Here is a 16,385-nt window from a genome sequence, read left to right on the forward strand (position 1 = left end):
TTAGACTGCCCCCTCTATTACATGTATTACACCCTGCCCCAGCCCTGCTGCTCGGGGTATTACGGTATTAGACTGCCCCCTCTATTACATGTATTACACCCTGCCCCAGCCCTGCTGCTCGGGGTATTACGGTATTAGACTGCCCCCTCTATTACATGTATTACACCCTGCCCCAGCCCTGCTGCTCGGGGTATTACGGTATTAGACTGCCCCCTCTATTACATGTATTACACCCTGCCGCAGCCCTGCTGCTCGGGGTATTACAGTATTAGACAGCCCCCTCTATTACATGTATTACACCCTGCCCCAGCCCTGCTCCTCGGGGTATTACGGTATTAGACTGCCCCCTCTATTACATGTATTACACCCTGCCCCAGCCCTGCTCCTCGGGGTATTACGGTATTAGACTGCCCCCTCTATTACATGTATTACACCCTGCCCCAGCCCTGCTGCTCGGGGTATTACGGTATTAGACTGCCCCCTCTATTACATGTATTACACCCTGCCCCAGCCCTGCTGCTCGGGGTATTACGGTATGATAGAGTGTCTCTTGTGGATGAGAGTTCCCCTGCTCCAACTCCCTGTGTCTGTGTTACGGACTGTGGGATGTGTTCATGTTTCGGGACCGCAATTAAGTTGCCAATGCCACCAAACTGAGGATCTGCTCCCGTGCATGTCCGTGCCAAGGGTCTCCGAGGAGCAGGAACTCCGACAATTGCATCGTGGAATCGCCGCTGAAATCCTGAAGGCAACTCAGGCAAACTGCTGGTAACTTTTCAGCTGTACATGCAACTGTCTCCAGGATAAAGTGTATGTTATCGATCCAGGACTCAATGTGCCTGACGCTGGATGCAGTGAGACTGAGTCCAGGACCCAGTGGAAACAATTTGCAGGGTTTGGGGGAAGGTCAGGAGATTGAAACTGTTAAAACTGTTAAACAGAGTTACTGCTCAGGCAATGAATCAAATGGTCTCCTCTTGCATCATAGCTATTCTGTGATCCTGACAGTGACTGAAATGGGGCAGAGGCTTGACTGACATCCAGATTCGATAACAATCCCTGACAGTGTGGGATTGGACACTGGGCACAGCAGTAGGCGAACGCTGTAAAATCATGTTGGGCTGGACTCTGCATGCTGCAAGAAACTGGGATACTGAGAGACTGGGATAGTGTGTGAGACCACGATACAGTGAGACCAGGATACTGTGAGACTGGGAACCTGTGTGAGACTGGGATACTGTGTGAAATTGGGATACTGTGAGACTAGGACAGTGTGTAACAATGGCATACTGTATGACAATGGGATAATGTGTGAGACCGGTATAGTGTGTGAGACTGGGATACTGTGAGACTGGGATAATGCATGAGATTGGGATAGTGCATGAGACTGGGATACTGTGTGAGACTGGGATAGTGCATTAGACTGGGATACTGTGAGAGACTGGGATGCTGTGAGACCAGGATACCGTGTGAGAGTGGGATACTGTGAGACCGGTATATTGTGTGAGATCAGGATAGTGCGTGAGACTAAGATAATGTGTCAGACTGGAATTCCGGGTCAGACTGGGATAGTGTGTAAGACTATGATACTGTGAGACTGGACACTGGACATAATATGAAATCATTGTCTCCTGGACAGAGAGTGAGAGAGTGTACGTTTATTTACTTGCACGACAAATTTGTATGAATTGTGCGTGAGAATTGAGTTGGGAGGACCCTGAACAAATCCGAGTTGTTTTACGGTCGAATTGGGAGTTGAGCCCAACTAGCTGGAATTTGACTGACTTGAGGTTGGGAAACATTGGTCTGCCTGATACTGAGTGCCACATTTTGAGAAATCCAGGCTTGCAGCTGAGTGTAGTCTGGAGTATGTGAATGCAAGGGTGGGAGTACTCAGGGCTTTCTGTCTTGTCTGTGTTCCCAGCTAGGACTGGACGCTTTGTTGTTGGGACTGCTATCTCTCAGCAATGTGCTGGAGCTTCAGGTCTGAATCAGCTCCCTTCCCTTCCTATCAATAACAGCTTCAAACATATAAGTACAGGTTTTGAGAATCTAAATGAAAACTACTACAGGTTCACCTATCTGGAGAAAGGGCCAGAGTAGTTCAACTTTTCAGGTCAGGGTCTGTCATCACGCTTGGCATCCTAATATGTGATTCCACTCCTTGCTAATCTTGCTTTTGCCTATTAACCTGCCCATTCCAATTGATCCACACATTTACTTACCTTTGAGGAGTAGTATTTAACTGATGGTATTCTATTCCTCCCAAGGCCTATCATTTGTGATAACCTTTAACGCAAAAAGAGTACAGCATGAAAATTTGGTAATATCTTTAAAAGGTTTGCGGACTCTGTGTGTGATTTCAGAAAGTGACTTTTAAGGATTGGTGTAAAGAGATAGATTACAATTTTCATCACTAAGAAGGGGCAGCACCGTGGCTCAGTGGTTGGAACTGCTGGGCAAAAGTGAGGGCTGCAGATGCTGGAAACCAGAGTTTAGATCAGAGTGGTGCTGGAAAAGCACAGCAGGTCAGGCAACATCGGAGGAGCAGGAGAATCGACGTTTCGGGCAAAAGCCCTTCATTAGGAATAGAGATAAATAGGCGGGGTGGGGCTGGGAGAAGGTAGCAAAGAGGTGAATGGGGATGGGGATGGAGATGATAAGTCAGAGAGGAGGGTGGAGTGGATAGGTGGGAAGGGAGATAGGCCAGTAGGACAGGTCATGGGGACAGTGCTGAGCTGGAAGGCTGGAACTGAGGTAAGGTGGGAGGGGAAATGAGGAAACAGGTGAAGTCCACATTGATGCCCTGGGGTTGAAGCGTTCCGAAGCGGAAGATGAGGCGTTCTTCCTCCAGGCGTCTGGTGGTGAGGGAGCGGCGGTGAAGGAGGCCCAGGACCTCCATGTCCTCGGCAGAGTGGGAGGGGGAGTTGAAATGTTGGGCCACAGGGCAGTGGGGTTGATTGGTGCGGGTGTCCCGGAGATGTTCCCTAAAGCACTCTGTGAGAAGGCGTCCAGTCTCCCCAATGTAGAGGAGACCGCATCGGGAGCAACGGATACAATAAATGATATTGGTGAATGTGCAGGTAAAACTTTGATGGATGTGAAAGGCTCCTTTAGGGCCTTGGATAGAGGTGAGGGAGGAGGTGTGGGCGCAGGTTTTACAGTTCCTGCAGTGGTAGGGGAAAGTACCAGAATGGGAGGGTGGGTTATAGGGGGGCTTGGACCTGACCAGGTAGTCACGGAGGGAACAGTCTTTGCGGAAGGCAGAAAGGGGCGGGGAGGGAAATATATCCCTGGTGGTGGGGTCCGTTTGGAGGTGGTGGAAATGTTGACGGATGATGCAGTTTATGCGAAGGTTGGTAGGGTAGAAGGTGAGCACCAGGGGCGTTCTGTCCTTGTTACGGTTGGAGGGGTGGGGTCTGAGGGCGGAGGTGCGGGATGTGGACGAGATGTGTTGGAAGGCATCTTTAACCACGTGGGAAGGGAAATCCAGGTAGATGTGGGAGTCGATGGGTTCACACTGCTGCCTCACAGCGCCAGGGACCTGGGTTTGATCCCAGCCTTGGCTGACTGTGTCTCCCTGTGTCAGCCTGGGTTTCCTCTGGGTGCTCTGGTTTCCACTCACAACCCAACGCTGTGCAGGGTAGGTGAATTGGCCATGCTAAATTTCCCATAGAGTTCAGGGATGTGTAGATTAAGTGCATTAGTCGGGGTAAATATAATGGGGTTGGGGAATGGGTCCAGATAGGTTACTCTTCAGAGGGTCAGTGTGGACGTCTTGTGCCAAAGGGCTTGTTTCCACGCTGTAAGGATTCTATAGAATATTGGACCATGTGATTTGTGGCCCTTACCCTGGAAGCAGTACATGTGACCAGGCACAAAGGAGAGCTGTTCCTAAGGAGGTTAGTTAATTCAATTCCTGCTTGACAGTCATCCAGAATCTTTAATACACACATTCAAATCTTTACTTGTGTTTCGGGATGAACGAGAAAGCACAGGGCCTTTGCTCGGCCTGGGACTCCCATGTCCTGTCCTGAGATTTATCTGACAGGAACATGATGGCTGTATTAGATCAACAGCCTGACTTCTGTCAATTAAAGAGAGCATCGTCAGTGCCTTCTGCACAAAGTCCAGTTTCTAGGACAACCCAATTCAGAAACAAACTTTAAAGCTATTTCTTACAGCTGCACTGGGCAATGTTGTAATATTTAGTTTCCAGCCAGATGACCATTTGAGGAGTTTGTGAGGCATTGACCATCATGGGGGGAGGATACCCACTGGATCGCTGCATTGCACAGAACAGTAAGATCCCAGACTTGGCCCCCTTGTTTTATTAAAAGGTTTCAGTGCAGGGGAACAATGAACGCAAAAAATTGAATTTGCCAAACACCCAACCTCCAAGATGTCATTTTTCATGAATCAGGGCCGTTCCAAATTGAATATGAATAAACTGACATAATCTGCTTCAAACAAATTAGTTTCATAATCAATCAGTGCTAAGGAACCTGCAGAACCTCCATCACTCGCCCCAGACATATGGCAGCTGATGTAGTTCCAGAGTTTTCTAACTGTTATGTGGGATCTCTGTGGATTTTGGATTTAGCTTTATCCTTGAATTGTCTCCACCTGCAGCTGTATTCCATCCAAAACACCTCAGAAACAGTCAGCACCTGGACTGCCCACAACTGTAAAATCTGCTTAGGAATAGTCCACCTTTATGCCATAGTTTTTGTATGTTAACTTCCTGTTGGCACTACTTCCAGGTTAAGGGTCATTGGCCCACATGGTCCAATATTCTTTCTTATCGGTGAAAATTGTAACTGATCTTTTTACAGGTGACACGAATCCTTAGAAGTCATTTTCTAAAATCAGATACAGAGTCCACCAACCTCTGAAAGGTATTACCAAATTTTCATGTGTCGAAGTTCATCATAGATGACATGGTTTGGGAAGAATGGAATACCATTGGATGGGGATGGTTTGGGGGGAAGGGATGGGTGAGATGATTGAATTTGTTAAGTCTATTCATTTGACAGCAGTTTTTGTGCTAACAGTGTGGAATTTAAAACTCTGATATTCATTGCCATACTGATATTATCTCCATAGTTCTGAGTGCCCTGCTGTTTAAGGAACATGGTGTGGTTAGCACTGCTGCCTCACAGCGCCAGGGACTCAGATTTGATTCCAGCCTCGTGCGTTTCCTCCCACAATTCAAAGAAGTGCAGGTTAGGTGAATTGGCCATGCTAGGTTGTCCATAGTGTTCAGGGATGTCTAGGCTAGGTGGTAAATAGGGGATAACGGGGAAGGGTTCTAGGTGGGTTACTCTTTCGAGGGTTGGTGTGGACTAGCTGGGCCAAAAGGGCCTGTTTTCACACTGTAGAGATTCTATGGACTCCAGAAGAGCTACAGTCTGTGTGACAAGTGAGCATAGTGGCACAGTTTCCGTTTTCATGTCCCATAGACAGGGTGGTCAAAGACAGGCCAAAGGTTGATCAGTTTGTAATGCCTCCTGCAGCCAGTAAGAATGGTGAGAGTTTCCTGGCCAGCAGGAACCACACGATCAGTGCAGTGAGAGAGAGAAAAAAAATTTATCAGGTCTGGCAGCATCAACACAGAGAGAAAAGGCAGAGTTAATGTTGCAGAGTCTTTTTTGAAGTAGTCACAGTGGACTCAAAACAGTAGCTGTGTTTCTCTGTCCGCAGGTGCTGCCAGACCGGCTGAATTTCTCCAGCACTTTGTCTTTTTATCGCAGTTTTCCAGCAGCTGCAGTACTTTGCGTTTTTTTTATTGAATGGCAGAGCGGGAGCATGCTTTCCACTGAGACAATTGGTGGCTCGAAGTTCCACTCTAGAGACATGAGCATGGCTTCTTCTTCAGTGTTGTGTTGAGGGAAGGTTACATTTAAACAGACTGTCCTCTTATACCATCCCTGATGAAGGGCTTTTGCCTGAAGCATTGATTTTCCTGCTCCTCAGATGCTGCAGTGCTTTTCCAGCACCACACTCTTGACTCTGACCTCTAATACACACTGAGCTCCTTGAGTGACCTTTCTGTCGACAAATTGGTTGCAGCAATTCCTGACAATGCCTGCACTCTCCAAGTGTGCTGCAGGCTGGATATTGCACCTTCCTGACATTGTTGTAGGAATGACAGTGCTCCCAGGATTTGATCTCAATCTTTTGATCTTACACTGTACAGGTGTGGGGATCATTGTGACAGTACTATTGCTTTAAGAGATCTATTTTGACTTTTCTTTTTCAAGAAAGGTTTTAAGGCAGAGGTACTGAGGTGTCTATTGAAAGTAAACAGCTTGTGAGGTCTTGAGTTTTTCCGAAAGTTGGAACAATAAAAGCAGCCTGAATGGGTGGGGTCAAGCTCCTATAAAACTAGGATTTTTAATTTCTTAGTCTTTCAGTAGCAGCTGTTGCAGGACATCTCTCCCTGCGACAGTGTCTCACTGTTCTCTTCCTGTTGCTGGAGTTGATGTGAGATTGTCTATTTTTCTAAATTTTCCTTTTGCCAAGAGATTTTACAATGTTGGAACAGTTATTTCATAATAGGTACTGTATGTATTATTCTGTTAAGCATTTCCCATAGAGTTACAGCTAAGTCAGTTCTATTTTTTTTCTTTTGTTGTTTTTAACTATAGTGTTTGAATAAATTGCTTTTTGCTTAACACCAAGTAATTTGGCCAATCAAATTGCATCTGGAGCACAGCATCTTGTATTTACCTTTAAAATAGGGAAAAAAACTAAGGCCTAGGCTACCTTCTTAATATATTTTGAGGGATCTGGTCTGGTCCGTAACATCAGTAAGTAATATGAATAGGGTGACATGGTTAGTCAAGAAGATTGGGTCAATGGGCTGAAGAATGGCAGATGGAGTTTAACTTGGATAAATGTGAGGTGCTTGCATTTTGGTAAAACAAACAAGGGCAGGCCTTATCCAGTTAAAAGTGGGGCCTTGGCTAGTAATGTAGAACAGAGAGATTTATGGGTTTAGGTACATAATGCTTTGAAGTTTGTGTAGACAGGGTGGTTAAGATGGTGTTTAGCACACTTGCCTTCACTGCTCAGCCCTTTGAGTATAGGAATTGGGACATCATGTTGAGATTGTACAGGTGAGGCCTCTTCTGGAGTACAATGTCCAATTCTGGTCACCCTCTTGCAGGAAGGGTTTTATTAAGCTGGAGAGGGTTCAAAAGAGATTTACCAGGATGTTGCTGGGAATGGAGGGTTTGAGTTAGAAGGTGAGGCTGGATAGACTGAGACGCTTTTCACTGGCTCATGGAGGTCGAGAGGTGACCTTGTAGAGGTTTAGAAAGTCTTGAGGGGTATAGATCAGGTGAATGGCAAGTGTCATTTCCCTAGGGTGGGGGAGTTCAGGACTAGGGGGCACACATTTAGAGGAGAGCATCTTCTTTACACAGAGAGTGGTTTGTGTGTGGAATGAACTTCCAGAGGAAGTGGTGGATGCAGGCACAGTTACAACGTTTAAAAGACATTCCGATAAGTTCGTGAGTAGGAAAGGTTTGGAGGGATAGGGGCCAGGAGCAGGCAGGTGGGGTGAGTGTAGTTTTTGATTATACTCAGGATGGACTGTTTGGACCGAAGGGTCTGTTTCTGTGCTGTGTGACTCTTTAAGTGAGAAGGAAATGTTTTGATTAGGTTCACAGCTCTGTTGATTTGGTTTGATTTTTTTTGACTGGAGGTGTTAAAATCATCTTTCACATGTTTACTCAATTCACTGCCCTTGAATGGTCTAAAGACATCGGTGCCTCCTGGTGGTAGGAATCTAGTGTGACTCCATACACGCACACGCACACACACACAGTGTTCCTGTCAGATCCATTGTCAGAGACACGCTGCAGACTATCAAACCTTATTTTGTTGACAATGTCTAAACAGCCAGGGCTTTCCAATGTTCTCTGCTGGGGGTTGGTTTGAAAAGGAGAGCAGATGTTTGTCGGAATGTTTCAGGTGGGAAGGAGAGGGAATTCAGAACAACGTGTAGGTCACATCTCCCAATCCAGGGAGAGGCTGCATGGTGGTGTGGGAGAGACTGACTTACAGCAGCATGGAACGCGCAGAGTGGGGAGGGAGAGAGGGAGGGAGTGAAAGAGTAAGGGAGAGTGAGAGAGAGAAGACATGTATGAGACAGAGAGAAATGAGCAGAGAGAGAGAGAGAGACAGATTGTGTGAGGAAGACAGACTGTGAGAGGGTGTATGTGGAGAAGTGAGAGAGAGGGATTGTGAGAGTGTGAGTGTGAGATAGAGAGGGTGTGCTAGACAGTGTATGCAAGAGAGGGTTTATGAGTGTGACAGAGTGTATGCGAGAGAGGGTGTGCAAGACAGAGTGTGTACGCAAGATAGAGTATTTGAGTGTGAGACAGTGTGTAAGAGAGTGAATATGAGAGTGAGACTGTATGGGGGAGAGAGTGTGTGTGGGGGGAGAAAGCGACTGTGTGTGTGGGGGAGAGTGTGTGTGTGGGGGAGTGAGAGAATTGTGTGTGTGTGTTGGGGGGAAGAGAGAATGTTTGTATGTGGGGGAGAGAGAGTATGTGTGTGAGAGTGAGAGTGTGTGTGAGTGTCTGTGTGAGAGTGTGTGAGAGTGAGATAGAACTTGTGTATATGTGAGAGTGTGTGTGGGTGTGCGAGAGACAGTGTTGTGTGAGAGAAAGATAGAGCGTGTATGTATGTGAGAGTATGTGTGTGGGTGTGCAAAAGGGAGTGTGCACGAGAGAGAAAGTATGACAGTGAAATTGTGAGAGATGGTGTGCGAGAGAGAGAGAGTATGTGCAAGAGTGCAATTATGTGAGAGTGTGAATGTGTATATGAGATTGTGTAAGCAAGAGAGTGTGAGAGAGAGTGTGCATTTGTGAGAGATACAACACATGTGTTTTTGTGTGAGAGAGTATGAGGGAGAGAGAGGGTGTGAATGTGAGAGAGAGTGTACAAGAGAGAGAGAGTGTGAGCGAGTGCATGAGAGTGAGAGAGAATGTGAATGTGAGAGTGTGTGATTGTGAGAGAGAGAGAGTGTGCGTGGGAGAAAGAGAGTGAGTGTGAGATTGAGATTGTGAATGTGAGAGATTGTGTGTGTGTGAGGTATGGGAGAGAGTGTATGAATGTGAGAGAGAGTGTACAAGAGAGTGCATGAGAGAGCTCAAGAGTATCTGTGAGAGAGACCACAAGTATGAAAGAGAGAAAGCATGTGAAAGAATGAGTGACTAAGAGAGTGAGAGAAAGAGAGTGCAATGGAGTGAATGAGATAGAAAGTATGAGAGAGTGAGAAAGCAAGTGAGAGACAGTGAATGAAAGTGTGAGAGAGAGCAAGGGAGATAGAAGGTGAGTGAGCGGGAGATAGCAAGTTAGTGAGACAGTAAAAGAACGGGCGAGCTCTGGAGCAGGATCCTGTCTGTTGGCAGGTGTCGGCATGTTCAGCTTACCTCCCGCTCTCCTGTTGTCTCTCCTCCCCTCAGTCTGTACACAATACGCTGAATCTGTTGTGGCTCAGTGGTGTGAACAGTTGGTCAGAAGCAGCAGTGAAGTGTTTATGCTCAGTCAGAGTGCTTCCTGTGGAAGAGTTTGCAGTTTTAAGCAGGAGGAGCCTGCCTCAGCTAGGCCTGGCCAGTGATGTCTCAGTGAATGGAGTCAGCAGTGAGCTGTAACTAGGCCTTACTGCACACTACACTGAGCTGACAGCGTGAACAATGGTCCCTTACCTCTCCTGTCTGCCTGCTGCTGCATTGGAAGCAGATCCATTCAAATTGCAACCTGCAGGTCACCAGCTATTAATCTCCACATTAGGATTACCATTCGTAAACTCTGAGTAATGTTCTCCTCCTGCCTCTAGCTGGATGTCCAGACACTGGATATAACCCATAGCCTTCCCCAATCCTTTCCCCCCAGAACTAGAGGACATAGGTTTAAGGTGAGAGGGGAAAGATACAAAAGGGAACCTGAGGGGCAACGTTTTCATGCAGAGGGGAAAAAGACATTGGCTATTTACCCTAACCATGCCCCTCATGATTTTATAAACCTCTATAAGGTCACCCCTCAGCCTTTGATGCTCCAGGGAAAACAGCCCCAGCCTGTTCAGCCTCTCCCTGTAGCTCAAACCTTCCAACTCTGGCAACAATGTTAATTGTGTAGTGTTAATGAGTGTTTGCATCACAACAATGTGAGACAGAATTTGTCTATAACGTTCCTGATGAAGGGTTTTCGCTCCAAACGTAATTTTCCTGCTCCTCGGATGCTGCCTGACCTGCTGTGCTTTTCCAGCACCACACTCTTGACTCTAATCTCCAGCATCTGCAGTCCTCACTTTCACCTTTGTCTATGAAGTTGTCCAGATTCACTCAAGAGTGAGGGTCAACACCGGCTCCTGTGGCCTGAAAGATCTACTTGTTTTAAACTTGAGACAGAAGCACTAAAACAAGTGGTGAATCTGTCCAAAATAGCTAGAGCAAGCCACAGGATCAGTATTGATATCCTCTGCAGTGAGAGACAGCTGACGTGAAGTAAGCCTTCCTTTGAAAAGGACACATATAAAATTGTCAGAGAGCATAATGAAGCAATCGTGTTAGGAACGTCAGTGGGTCTCCAGTTTCCTACTCTGGGTACTATTGTATCTCCTTAATTGGTGACGCAGATTCATGAGGACTCTATGGGGCTCACTGAAGCGGTTAGTGCAAAATATAGAAGATATAACAAAGGTCAGTGGACGTCTATTGTAAACCACTCATCGCTACCTTTAATGCCATGGATCACAAGAAATGGGACCAAAACAGAAATAGTTACATTCTGGAAACTGTCACCTTTGGAGTTGCTAACCCTTTTATAGACATAGGCAACAAGCTCAGGTCTTTCTACATTAATATGCGCCATGGACAAAGCGATGATTCCAGATCAAGTGATGGAGCAATGGATAGGGTTTGAACTGGGGCAACGGCTGAGTTTCTGATTGATAATTTGCTGATGCCAAGTTTGGAGACATTAGTGGTCAAGAATACCACAGCAGTGCACTCAGCAATGCAATCTGGGAAAAAATCACTGCCAGTGAAATGATCGAGAAACTACCGACAAAGGAACCAGACTGAAAGTTGCTTACTGAACTGACACGGGCAGCTTATACAAAGAATCCGATGGTTTTTTGGATTCACCTTCTATGAATTGGCCAGTGGGAAGAAATCCAGTTTAGCTTCTGTGCTGGTTAATAGTTCCCCTCATATTAGGGGGAGCTATAATGAATTGTAAATTTGATGCACAGTTTAACTTTATTTTTACAGACCGGGGAAAGAGCTTTCATCAAGGCTGAGATCCCACAGACATTTTAGTGAGCTTTAAGACGTCATTTAAGGGCGTCTGAGGGAGGTGTTAGTTGTGAGGATTTGTTGGGTTATTAACATCGAGAGGGGAAAGATCCTGGTAACGCAGTACAGTAAGATAATGGTCACCCAACCTGACATTCAAACTTTTAATGCGATTTCGAAGAGAGTGGTGTTGGAAAAGCACAGCCAGTCAGGCAGCATCTGAAGAGCAGGGGAATCGGCGTTTTGAGCCCTTCATCAGGAATGAGAGGTTGGTCCAAGGGGGCTGAGAGATAAATGGGAAGGGATGTGGGGCTGGGGAGGAAGGTAGCTGGGAATGCAATAGGTGGATGATGATAGGGGTGGTGGTGATAGGTCAGAGAGGGGAGGGTGGAGTGGATAGGTGGGAAGGGAGATGGACAGGTAGGACAAGTCATGAGGACGGTGCCGAGTTGGAAGGCTGAATCTGGGATAAGGTGGGGGGAGCGGAAATAAGGAAACTGATGAAATCCACATTGATCCTGTGTGGTTGGAGGTAGAAGATGAGGCGTTCTTTCTCCAGTCGTCGGGTGGCTAAAGTTTGGCGGTGGGACGAGGCCCAGGACTTTCATGCCCTTGGCAGAGTGGGAGGGGGAGTTAAAGTGTTCCGCCATGGGGCGACGGGGTTGTTTAGTGCAGCTGCCCCAGAGATGGTCTCTGAAACGCTCCGCGAGTTGGCATCCTGTCTCCCCAATGTAGGGGAGACCACATCGAGAGCAACAGACACAGTAGAAGGGGTGTTTGGATGTGCAGGTACATCTCTGTCAGATCTGAAGGATCCTTTGGGGCTTTAGACGGAGGTGAGAGTGGTATGGGCGCAGGGTTTGCATTTCCTGCAGTGGCAGGGGAAGGTATCGGGAGGGGAGGGCGGGTAGGTCGGGGTGGGGGGGGGGTTGGGGGTTGGGGGTTGGGGGAGCGTGGACCTAACAAGGGAGTCATGGAAGGAATGGTCTCTCCAGAACACAGATAGGGGTTAAGAGGGAAAGATATCACTGGTGGTGGGGTCTGTTTGTAGGTGGCAGAAATGGCGGAGGATGATGCAATGTATGCGGAGGTTGGTGGGGTGGAAGGTGAGGACCGCCAGGGGTGGGGGGGGGGGTGTTCTGTCCTTGTTGTGGTTGGAGGGGTGGGGTTTGAGGGCAGAGGTGCAGGTAGTGGGGGAGATGCTCAAGAGGGAGTCAGCCATGAAGGAGGTGAAATTGCGGTCCTTGAAGAAGGAGACAATCTGGTGTGTTCAGTGGTGGAGTTGGTCCTCCTGGGAGCAGGTGCAGCGGAGGTGGAGGAATTGAGAATAAGGGAAAGCATTTTTGCAGGAGGCAGGGTGGGAGGAGGTATAAGCTGTGGGAGTCGGTGGGTTTGAAGCAGATGTCCATGTTGAGTCGGTCGCTGGGAATGAAAATGGTAAAGTCCGGGAAGGGGAGGGAGGTGTCCAAGATGGTCCAGGTGAACTTGAGGTCAGTCTGGAAGGTGCTTGTGAAGTTGTTGAGCTGCTCAACCTCCTTGGGGGAGTACAAGGTGGTGTCCATACACAATCATCGATGTAGCAGGAAAAAAAGGTGGGGAATAGTGTCAGTGTAACTCCAGAAGATAGACTGTTCCATGTACCTGACAAAGAGACAGGCATAGCTCGGGCCCATGGCTACCCCTTTAGTCTGGAGGAAGTGGGAGGATTCAAAGGAGAAATCGTTGAGGGTGAGAACCAGTTCACCCAATCGAATGAGTGTGTCATTGGAAGGCTACTGATTGGGTTAGCGGGAGAGCAAGAAACAGAGGGCTTGGAGACCTTTATCATGGTGGAAAGATGTGTGTAGGGACTGGGCTGTTCATAGCGAGGCATTGGGGCCAGGGAACTAAAAGGCATGCAGGAGGTGCAGGGCGTGGGTGGTGTCCCGAATGTATGTGGGTGCAGAGATGAGTTTGGTGGTGCAGGAGCAGGCTGAGACAGTGGGTCGACCGGGGCAGCCAGGCTTGTGGATCTTGGGAAGGAGGTAGAACGGGGCAGTGCGGGCATCCCGAACTAAGAGGTTGGAGGCTGTGGGTGGGAGATCCCCTGAGGTGATGAGGTTGTGTACGACCTGGGGGATGATGATTTGGTGATGGGAGGTGAGGTCGTGCTCAAATTGGTGCCTGGCTTCAGCGGTTTAGATGTTGGTGCACTAAACTACCACGGCACCTCCCCCCCCCCCCGTTGCGACGCTGAGAGGTTGGACAAGTTGAGGTGATCTGTGTCACGGCAGCAGTTGGAAATGAAGAAATTGAGGATGGGTAACAGACGGGTAACGGGTGTCCAAGTGGATGGGGTGTGTTGGAAGTAGGAGAAGGGGTCCTCCGAGGGTGAGCGGGAGAAATTGCTGGAGAAACTCAGTAGGTCCGGCAGCACCTGTGGAGAGAGAGAGAGAGACAGAGAGAGAGACAGAGCTATCGTTTTGAGTGCAGCAGTTCACTGATGAGTCAGCAAATGTGACATGAATAAGATTGAAGTGAAATTTCTTATTAAGAATTTTAATAAGAATGGAAGTCCAGCTTCAAAGATTTTGAAATTTATTGCTTTATGGACTGGAGGGGGTCTGGAGTGACTTTAAATTAGCAATCCAGTTTTTATGCGTAGTAACTATGCGTAGTCACTGACATTACATCTAAAGACAGCACAGTGCTGCTGGGGCTTGGCCAGTAATGGAGTCAGACAGGACCAGCAGTCATTTTGATATATTGGAGCAAAGTACGACAGTGAAACTCCACAAAATCAAGTGTGCCTTGAGGGCAAATAAACATTTTTTAAAAAATTACATGTTGGTAAATGCATTTTTGGGTTTCCATCTCTGTCTGGTCTCTGCCTTCCATTAAGAATGAGAACCCAATCGTTTTTAGTGATGGTAATCTTCCTGACAGCTATTTGAATGCAGTTGCTTTCATCGTCATGTGAAAGTGGGAATCCGTTTCCCTTTTGCCCTGGGAAGCTTTGAGTTGTTAACCATTTACAGGAAAGAGCAACGTAGCATTTGCTAGAATGCCTACGTTCTGTCTGCAAAAAAAAACACCCTGAACGTCCAGTTGCCTGTCACTTTAACACCCCAGGTAAAAACAAGGACTGCAGATACTGGAAACCAGAGTCTTGATTAGAGTGGTGCTGGAAAAGCACAGCAGGTCAGGCAGCATCCGAGGAGCAGGAAAATCGACGTTTCGGGCAAAAGCCCTTCACCGGGAATCCTGATGTATTCCTGATGAAGGGCTTTTGCCCAAAACGTCGATTTTCCTGCTCCTCGGATACAGCGTGACCTGCTGTGCTTTTCCAGCACCACACTAATCTAGACTTTAACACCCCACCCTGTTCTCTGTCTCAGGTTTAGTGCAGTGCTCCAGCGAAGCTCAGTGCAAGCTGGAAGGACAGCACCCCATAATCCACTTGGGGACCCTGCAGCCTTCTGGACTCAATATCCAGTTCAATAACTGTAGAACCTGAATCTTCTTCCACATCCTTTACCCACACTGCACTCCATCACACACATACACAAGACACAGACTGTTTAAAGTCACCCCATTTTCGCCCGTTCAGCATTCCCTTATCAGTCTTCCTCCCTCCCTGGCTTCCTATCTTTGTCTGCCCAATAGTCCTTCTCTCTGTCTCTCGGCTCCATTCCACCTGTCCACTCAGCCCATCCCCTCCTCTTCGCTCCTTGTCTTCAGGCAGAAATCCCACTTTATCCTAGCGACCATCAGTTCTGAAGAAGGGTCACTGCACTCGAAACGATAGCTCTGTCTCTCTCTCTCTCTCTCTCTCTCTCTCTCTCTCTCTCTCTCTCTCTCTCTCTCTCCACAGATGCTGCCAGACCGACAGAGTTTCTGTTCCTGTTTCAGATTTTCAGCATCCACAGTTGGTTATTCCGTTGTATTATATGCCGTCTCGATTTCTGGCTGTACCTGCCATGTAAACCTTCTGCTTTTTTGGGCGCAAGGACATGAAACATTAGTGGTCAGAGAAACGTGATAATTTCTGAACATCTTAACCAGATTCTTTCCCAAAGTGAATACCCTGGCATGATCAATGCTCCAAGTGACACCCTCCTAATCAGCACAGCAACGTCCCTCTGCAGCCTCTCGATGTCCTTCCTACATTTTAGTTTCCCGTGGGCGGCACGGTGGCACAGTGGTTAGCACTGCTGCCTCACAGCGCCGGAGACCCGGGTTCAATTCCCGCCTCAGGCAACTGAGTGTGTGGAGTTTGCACGTTCTCCCCGTGTCGGCGTGGGTTTCCTCCGGGTGCTCCGGTTTCCTCCCACAGTCCAAAGATGTGCAGGTTAGGTGAATTGGCCAGGCTAAATTGCCCGTAGTGCTAGGTAAGGGGTCGATGTCGATGTAGATGTAGGGGTATGGGTGGGTACGCTTCGGCGGGGCGGTGTGGACTTGTTGGGCCGAAGGGTCTGTTTCCACACTGTAAGTAATCTAATCTAATCTAATCTAATGCTGAAACCATTTCACTCGGTCCTTTCATCGGGCTGTTAATAGAGAAAGGCAAATTATATTCGACTAAATTGATTGAGACCTTTGAAGTAACAATCTGATTGTTCTGCATGTAGACTTTCAAAGGACATTTGCCAAAATTCCATGTAATAGACTGATTTGTAAAATAAAAGCCCATGAGATTAAAGGGACAGTGACAGGGTGGAGACAAAACTGCCCAATATATAGATGGCAGAAAGCAGTGGAAAACATTACATTTTCGACTGATGGAAGTAATACAGTAATATTCCCTCAGAACCAGCATTGTTATTCTCTTTGATATCTGTTCAGGATCTGCGCTTGTGTATGCAGAGCATAATCTCAGAGTTTTGCAGACGATACAAGAATATATTGAAGAATGAGATGAATACTAACAGACCAGGCAGGTTCAGAAGGACTGGCCCTGGGCAGATGTAGAGTCATAGATTTGTACAGCATTGAAACAGACTCTTCGGTCCAACCCGTCCATGTCGACCAGAGATCCGAAATAAATCGAGTCCCATTTGGCCCAAATCCCTCTAAACCCTTCCTATTCATGTA

General features: G+C 47.5%; 1 protein-coding gene across 1 annotated transcript in view; it reads left to right on the plus strand.

The window, feature by feature from the left end:
• The first annotated feature begins 526 nt into the window (after nt 1–526).
• LOC140493428 (tumor protein p53-inducible protein 11-like) overlaps nt 527–16,385 on the plus strand; it is a 111,680-nt gene continuing 95,821 nt past the window's right edge. Inside the window, exon 1 of the mRNA XM_072591852.1 lies at nt 527–768. The gene's annotated coding sequence lies outside the window, so the exon portion shown is untranslated. The remainder of the gene's footprint in view (nt 769–16,385) is intronic.

Source organism: Chiloscyllium punctatum, chromosome 22 (assembly GCF_047496795.1).
Source record: "Chiloscyllium punctatum isolate Juve2018m chromosome 22, sChiPun1.3, whole genome shotgun sequence".
NCBI lineage: Eukaryota > Metazoa > Chordata > Chondrichthyes > Orectolobiformes > Hemiscylliidae > Chiloscyllium > Chiloscyllium punctatum.